Raw genomic sequence first — 8,219 nt, forward strand, 5'->3', positions numbered from 1 at the left:
TGCCAGGTGTGTATTGGGTTTTCACAGTGGATCAGGATCCTGCCAGGTGTGTATGGGGAATTCACAGTTTAGCAGGATCCTGCCAGGTGTGTCTGGGGGTTTCACAGTTTATCAGGATCCTGCCAGGTGTGTATGGGGTTTTCACAGTGTATCAGGGTCCTGCCAGGTGTGTATGGGTGTTTCACAGTGTATCAGGGTCCTGCCAGGTGTGTATGGGGTTTTCACAGTTTATCAGGAACCTGCCAGGTGTGTATGGGGTTTTCACAGTGGATCAGGAACCTGCCATGTGTGTATGGGGGTTTCATAGTTTATCAGGATACTGCCAGGACTGTATGGGGGTTTCACAGTGGATCAGGATCCTGCCAGGTGTGTATAGGTTTTTCACAGTGGATCAGGATCCTGCCCGGTGTGCATAGGGTTTTCACAGTGTATCAGCATCCTGCCAGGTGTGTCTGGGGTTTTCACAGTATATGAGGTTCTGCCAGGTGTGTATGGGGGTTGTCACAGAGTATCAGGATCCTGCCAGGTGTGCATGGGGATTTCACATTCTATCAGGATCCTGCCAGGTGTGTATGGGTGTTTCACAGTTTATCAGGATCCTGACAGGTGTGTATGTTGTTTCACAGTTTATCAGGATCCTGCCAGGTGTGTATGGGGTTTTCACAGTGTGTCAGGATCCTGAGAGGTGTGTCTGGGGTTTTCACAGTGTATCAGTATCCTGCCAGGTGTGTATGGTGGTTTCGCAGTGTATCAGGGTCCTGCCAGGTGAGTATGGGGTTTTCACAGTGTATCAGGATCCTGCCAGGTGAGGATGGGGTTTTCACAGTTTATCAGGATTCTGCCAGGAGTTTATGGGGGTTTCGCAGTTTATCAGGTTCCTGCCAGGTGTGCCTGGGGTTTTCACAGTTTATCAGGATCGGGCCGGGTGTGTATGGGGGTTTCACAGTTTATCAGGATCCTGCCAGGTGTGTATGGGGGTTTCATAGTTTATCAGGATCCTGCCAGTTGTGTTTGGGGTTTTCACAGCTTATCAGGATCCTGCCAGGTGTGTCTGGGGTTTTCACAGTGGATCAGTATCCTGCCAGGTGTGTATTGGGGTTTTCACAGTGCATCAGGATCCTACCATGTGTGTATGGGGGTTTCACAGTGTATCAGGATCCTGCCAGGTGTGTTTCTGGGTTTCACAGTCTATCAGGATCCTGCCAGGTGTGCATGGGGTTTTCACAGTGGATCAGGATCCTGCCAGATGTGTATAGGGTTTTCACAGTGGATCAGTATATGCCAGGTGTGTTTGGGGTTTTCACAGTGATTCTGGATCCTGCCAGGTGTGTATACAGGTTTCATAGTTTATCAGGATCCTGCCAGGTGTGTATGGGGTTCAGAGTTTAACAGGATCCTGCCGGATGTGTATGGGGTTTTCACAGTGTATCAGGATCCTGCCAGGTGTGCATGGGGTTTTCACAGTGGATCAGGATCCTGCCAGGTATTAAGGGGTTTTCTCAGTTGATCAGGATCCTGCCAGGTGTGTATGGGGTTTTCACAGTTTAGCAGTATCCTGCCAGGTGTGTATGGGGTTTCATAGTTTATCAGGATGCTGCCAGGTGTGTATGGGTTTTTCACAGTGTATCAGGATCCTGCCAGGTGTGTATGGGGTTTTCACAGTGTATCAGGATCCTGCCAGGTGTGTATGGGGTTTTCACTGTGTATCAGGATCCTGCCAGGTGTGTATGGGGTTTTCACAGTTTATCAGGATCCTGCCAGGTGTGTATGGGGGTTTCACAGTCTATCAGGATCCTGACAGGTGTGTATGGGCTTTTCACAGTGGATCAGGATCCTGCCAGGTGTGTATGGGGTTTTCACAGTTTATCATTATCCTTCCAGATGTGTATGGGTGTTTCACAATTTATCAGGATCCTGCCAGGTGTGTACGGGGTTTTCGCAGTTTATCAGGGTCCTGCCAGTTTTGTATGGGGGTTTCACATTTTGTTAGGATCCTGCCAGGTGTGTATGGTGTTTTCACAGTAATTCAAGATCCTGCCAGGTGTGTATGGGGTTTTCACAGTGTATCATGATCCTGCCAGGTGTGTATGGGGGTATTCACAGTGTATCAGGATCCTGCCAGGTGTGTTTTGGGGTTTCACAGTGTATCAAGATCCTACCAGGTGTGTATGGGGTTTTCACAGTTTATCAGGATCCTGCCAGGTGTGTATGGGGGTTTCACAGTGGATCAGGATCCTGCCAGGTGTGTATAGGTTTTTCACAGTGGATCAGGATCCTGCCCGGTGTGCATAGGGTTTTCACAGTGTATCAGCATCCTGCCAGGTGTGTCTGGGGTCTTCACAGTATATGAGGTTCTGCCAGGTGTGTATGGGGGTTGTCACAGAGTATCAGGATCCTGCCAGGTGTGCATGGGGATTTCACATTTTATCAGGATCCTGCCAGGTGTGTATGGGTGTTTCACAGTTTATCAGGATCCTGACAGGTGTGTATGTTGTTTCACAGTTTATCAGGATCCTGCCAGGTGTGTATGGGGTTTTCACAGTGTGTCAGGATCCTGAGAGGTGTGTCTGGGGTTTTCACAGTGTATCAGTATCCTGCCAGGTGTGTATGGGGTTTTCACAGTGTATCAGTGTCCTGCCAGGTGTGTATGGTGGTTTCGCAGTGTATCAGGGTCCTGCCAGGTGAGTATGGGGTTTTCACAGTGTATCAGGATCCTGCCAGGTGAGGATGGGGTTTTCACAGTTTATCAGGATTCTGCCAGGAGTTTATGGGGGTTTCGCAGTTTATCAGGTTCCTGCCAGGTGTGCCTGGGGTTTTCACAGTTTATCAGGATCGGGCCGGGTGTGTATGGGGGTTTCACAGTTTATCAGGATCCTGCCAGGTGTGTATGGGGGTTTCATAGTTTATCAGGATCCTGCCAGTTGTGTTTGGGGTTTTCACAGCTTATCAGGATCCTGCCAGGTGTGTCTGGGGTTTTCACAGTGGACCAGGATCCTGCCATGTGTGTATTGGGGTTTTCACAGTGCATCAGGATCCTACCATGTGTGTATGGGGGTTTCACAGTGTATCAGGATCCTGCCAGGTGTGTTTCTGGGTTTCACAGTCTATCAGGATCCTGCCAGGTGTGCATGGTGTTTTCACAGTGGATCAGGATCCTGCCAGGTGTGTATAGGGTTTTCACAGTGGATCAGTATATGCCAGGTGTGTTTGGGGTTTTCACAGTGATTCAGGATCCTGCCAGGTGTGTATACAGGTTTCATAGTTTATCAGGATCCTGCCAGGTGTGTATGGGGTTCAGAGTTTAACAGGATCCTGCCAGGTGTGCATGGGGTTTTCACAGTGGATCAGGATCCTGCCAGGTATTAAGGGGTTTTCTCAGTTGATCAGGATCCTGCCAGGTGTGTATGGGGTTTTCACAGTTTATCAGTATCCTGCCAGGTGTGTATGGGGTTTCATAGTTTATCAGGATGCTGCCAGGTGTGTATGGGTTTTTCACAGTGTATCAGGATCCTGCCAGGTGTGTATGGGGTTTTCACAGTGTATCAGGATCCTGCCAGGTGTGTATGGGGTTTTCACTGTGTATCAGGATCCTGCCAGGTGTGTATGGGGTTTTCACAGTTTATCAGGATCCTGCCAGGTGTGTATGGGGGTTTCACAGTCTATCAGGATCCTGACAGGTGTGTATGGGCTTATCACAGTGGATCAGGATCCTGCCAGGTGTGTATGGGGTTTTCACAGTTTATCATTATCCTTCCAGATGTGTATGGGTGTTTCACAATTTATCAGGATCCTGCCAGGTGTGTACGGGGTTTTCGCAGTTTATCAGGGTCCTGCCAGTTTTGTATGGGGGTTTCACAGTTTGTTAGGATCCTGCCAGGTGTGTATGGTGTTTTCACAGTAATTCAAGATCCTGCCAGGTGTGTATGGGGTTTTCACAGTGTATCATGATCCTGCCAGGTGTGTATGGGGGTATTCACAGTGTATCAGGATCCTGCCAGGTGTGTTTTGGGGTTTCACAGTGTATCAAGATCCTACCAGGTGTGTATGGGGTTTTCACAGTTTATCAGGATCCTGCCAGGTGTGTATGGGGGTATTCACAGTGTATCAGGATCCTGCCTGGTGTGTTTTGGGGTTTCACAGTGTATCAAGATCCTACCAGGTGTGTATGGGGTTTTCACACTTTATCAGTATCCTGCCAGGTGTGTATGGGGTTTCATAGTTTATCAGGATGCTGCCAGGTGTGTATGGGTTTTTCACAGTGTATCAGGATCCTGCCAGGTGTGTATGGGGTTTTCACAGTGTATCAGGATCCTGCCAGGTGTGTATGGGGTTTTCACTGTGTATCAGGATCCTGCCAGGTGTGTATGTGGTTTTCACAGTTTATCAGGATCCTGCCAGGTGTGTATCGGGGTTTCACAGTGTATCAGGATCCTGACAGGTGTGTATGGGCTTTTCACAGTGGATCAGGATCCTGCCAGGTGTGTATGGGGTTTTCACCGTTTATCATTATCCTTCCAGATGTGTATGGGTGTTTCACAATTTATCAGGATCCTGCCAGGTGTGTACGGGATTTTCACAGTTTATCAGGGTCCTGCCAGGTGTGTATGGGGGTTTCACAGTTTGTTAGGTTCCTGCCAGGTGTGTATGGGGTTTTCACAGTATTTCAAGATCCTGCCAGGTGTGTAATGGGTTTTCAGAGTGTTTCATGATCCTGCAAGGTGTGCATGGGGGTATTCACAGTGTATCAGGATCCTGCCAGGTGTGTTTTGGGGTTTCACAGTGTTTCAAGATCCTACCAGGTGTGTATGGGGTTTTCACAGTTTATCAGGATCCTGCCAGGTGTCTATGGGGGTTTCATAGTTTATCAGGATCCTGCCAGGTGTGTATGGGGTTTTCACAGTGTATCAATATCCTGCCAGGTGTGTTTGGGGTTTTCACAGTTTATCAGGATCCTGCCAGGTGTGTATGGGGTTTTCACAGTTTATCTGGATCCTGCCAGGTGCGCATGGGGGTTTCATGGTTTATCAGGATCCTACCAGGTGTGTATGGGGTTTTCACAGTGAATCAGTATCCTGCCAGGTGTGTCCGTGATTATCACAGTGGATCAGGAAATGCCAGGTGTGTATGGGGTTTTCACAGTGTATCAAGATCCTGCCAGGTGTGTATGGGGGTTTCACAGTGTATCAGGATCCTGCCAGGTGTGTATGGTGTTTTCACAGTATATAAGAATCCTGCCAGGTGTGTATGGGGTTTCACAGTTTATCAGGATGCTGCAAGGTGTGTTTGGGGGTTTCACAGTTTATCATGATCCTGCCAGGTGTGTTTGGGGGTTTCACAGTTTATCAGGATCCTGCCAGGTGTGTATGGGGTTTTCACAGTGTATCAAGTTCCTGCCAGGTGTGTTTGGGGTTTTCACAGTTAATCAGGATCCAGCCAGATGTGCATGGGGGTTTCACAGTTTATCAGGAATCTGCCAGGTGTGTATGGGGTTTCACAGTTTATCAGGATCCTGCCAGGTGTGTACGGGGTTTTCACAGTTTATCAGGGTCCTGCCAGGTGTGTATGGGGGTTTCACAGTTTATCAGGATCCTGCCAGGTGATTCTGGGGTTTTCACAGTGTATCAAGATCCTGCCAGGTGTGTATGGGGTTTTCACAGTGTATCAAATCCTGCCAGGTGTGTATGTGGGTTTCACAGTTTATCAGGATCCTGCCAGGTGAGTATGGGGTTTTCACAGTGTATCAGGATCCTGCCAGGTGTGTATGGGTGTTTCACAGTTTATCAGGTACCTGCCAGGTGTGTATGGGGTTTTCACAGTGTATCAAGATCCTGCCAGGTGTGTATGGGGTTTTCACAGTTTATCAGGATCCTGCCAGGTGTGTATGGGGTTTTCACAGTTTATCAGTTTCCGGCCAGGTGTGTATGGGGGTTTCATAGTTTATCAGGATCCTGCCAGGTGAGTATGGGGTTTTCACAGTGTATCAAGATCCTGGCAGGTGTGTTTGGGGTTTTCACAGTTAATCAGGATCCTGCCAGATGTGCATGGGGGTTTCACAGTTTATCAGGATTTTGGCAGGTGTGTATGGAGGTTTCACAGTGGATCAGGATCCTGACAGGTGTATATGGGCTTTTCACAGTGGATCAGGATCCTGCCAGGTGTGTATGGGGTTTTCACATTTTGTCATTATCCTTCCAGATGTGTATGGGTGTTTCACAGTTTATCAGGATCCTGCCAGGTGTGTATGGGGGTTTCATAGTTTATCAGAATCCTTACAGTTGTGTTTGGGGTTTTCACAGCTGATCAGGATCCTGCCAGGTGTGTTTGGGGTTTTCACAGTGGATCAGGATCCTGCCAGGTGTGTATGGGGGTTTCACAGTGTATCAGGATACTGCCAGGTGTGTATGGGGGTTTCACAGTGTATCAGGATCCTGCCAGGTGTGTTTCTGGGTTTCACAGTGTATCAGGATCCTGCCAGGTGTGCCTGGGGTTTTCAGAGTGGATCAGGATCCTGCCAGGTGTGTATAGGGTTTTCACAGTGGATCAGTAGTGGCCAGGTGTGTTTGGAGTTTTCACAGTGATTCAGGATCCTGCCAGGTGTGTATGCAGGTTTCACAGTTTATCAGGATCCTGACAGGTGTGTATGGGGGTTTCAGAGTTTATCAGGATCCTGCCAGGTGTGTATGGGTTTTTCACAGTGCATCAGGATCCTGCCAGGTGTGTATTGGGTTTTCACAGTATATCAGAATCCTGCCAGGTGTGTATGGGGTTTTCACAGTGTATCAGTGTCCTGCCAGGTGTGTATGGTGGTTTCGCAGTGTATCAGGGTCCTGCCAGGTGAGTATGGGGTTTTCACAGTGTATCAGGATCCTGCCAGGTGAGGATGGGGTTTTCACAGTTTATCAGGATTCTGCCAGGAGTTTATGGGGGTTTCGCAGTTTATCAGGTTCCTGCCAGGTATGCCTGGGGTTTTCACAGTTTATCAGGATCGGGCCGGGTGTGTATGGGGGTTTCACAGTTTATCAGGATCCTGCCAGGTGTGTATGGGGGTTTCATAGTTTATCAGGATCCTGCCAGTTGTGTTTGGGGTTTTCACAGCTTATCAGGATCCTGCCAGGTGTGTCTGGGGTTTTCACAGTGGATCAGGATCCTGCCATGTGTGTATTGGGGTTTTCACAGTGCATCAGGATCCTACCATGTGTGTATGGGGGTTTCACAGTGGATCAGGATCCTGCCAGGTGTGTATAGGGTTTTCACAGTGGATCAGTATATGCCAGGTGTGTTTGGGGTTTTCACAGTGATTCAGGATCCTGCCAGGTGTGTATACAGGTTTCATAGTTTATCAGGATCCTGCCAGGTGTGTATGGGAGTTTCAGAGTTTAACAGGATCCTGCCAGGTGTGTATGGGGTTTTCACAGTGTATCAGGATCCTGCCAGGTGTGCATGGGGTTTTCACAGTGGATCAGGATCCTGCCAGGTATTAAGGGGTTTTCTCAGTTGATCAGGATCCTGCCAGGTGTGTATGGGGTTTTCACAGTTTAGCAGTATCCTGCCAGGTGTGTATGGGGTTTCATAGTTTATCAGGATGCTGCCAGGTGTGTATGGGTTTTTCACAGTGTATCAGGATCCTGCCAGGTGTGTATGGGGTTTTCACAGTGTATCAGGATCCTGCCAGGTGTGTATGGGGTTTTCACTGTGTATCAGGATCCTGCCAGGTGTGTATGGGGTTTTCACAGTTTATCAGGATCCTGCCAGGTGTGTATGGGGGTTTCACAGTCTATCAGGATCCTGACAGGTGTGTATGGGCTTTTCACAGTGGATCAGGATCCTGCCAGGTGTGTATGGGGTTTTCACAGTTTATCATTATCCTTCCAGATGTGTATGGGTGTTTCACAATTTATCAGGATCCTGCCAGGTGTGTACGGGGTTTTCGCAGTTTATCAGGGTCCTGCCAGTTTTGTATGGGGGTTTCACAGTTTGTTAGGATCCTGCCAGGTGTGTATGGTGTTTTCACAGTAATTCAAGATCCTGCCAGGTGTGTATGGGGTTTTCACAGTGTATCATGATCCTGCCAGGTGTGTATGGGGGTATTCACAGTGTATCAGGATCCTGCCAGGTGTGTTTTGGGGTTTCACAGTGTATCAAGATCCTACCAGGTGTGTATGGGGTTTTCACAGTTTATCAGGATCCTGCCAGGTGTGCATGGGGGTTTCATAGTTTAT

Source organism: Heterodontus francisci, unplaced genomic scaffold (genome assembly GCF_036365525.1).
Source record: "Heterodontus francisci isolate sHetFra1 unplaced genomic scaffold, sHetFra1.hap1 HAP1_SCAFFOLD_50, whole genome shotgun sequence".
Lineage (NCBI taxonomy): Eukaryota > Metazoa > Chordata > Chondrichthyes > Heterodontiformes > Heterodontidae > Heterodontus > Heterodontus francisci.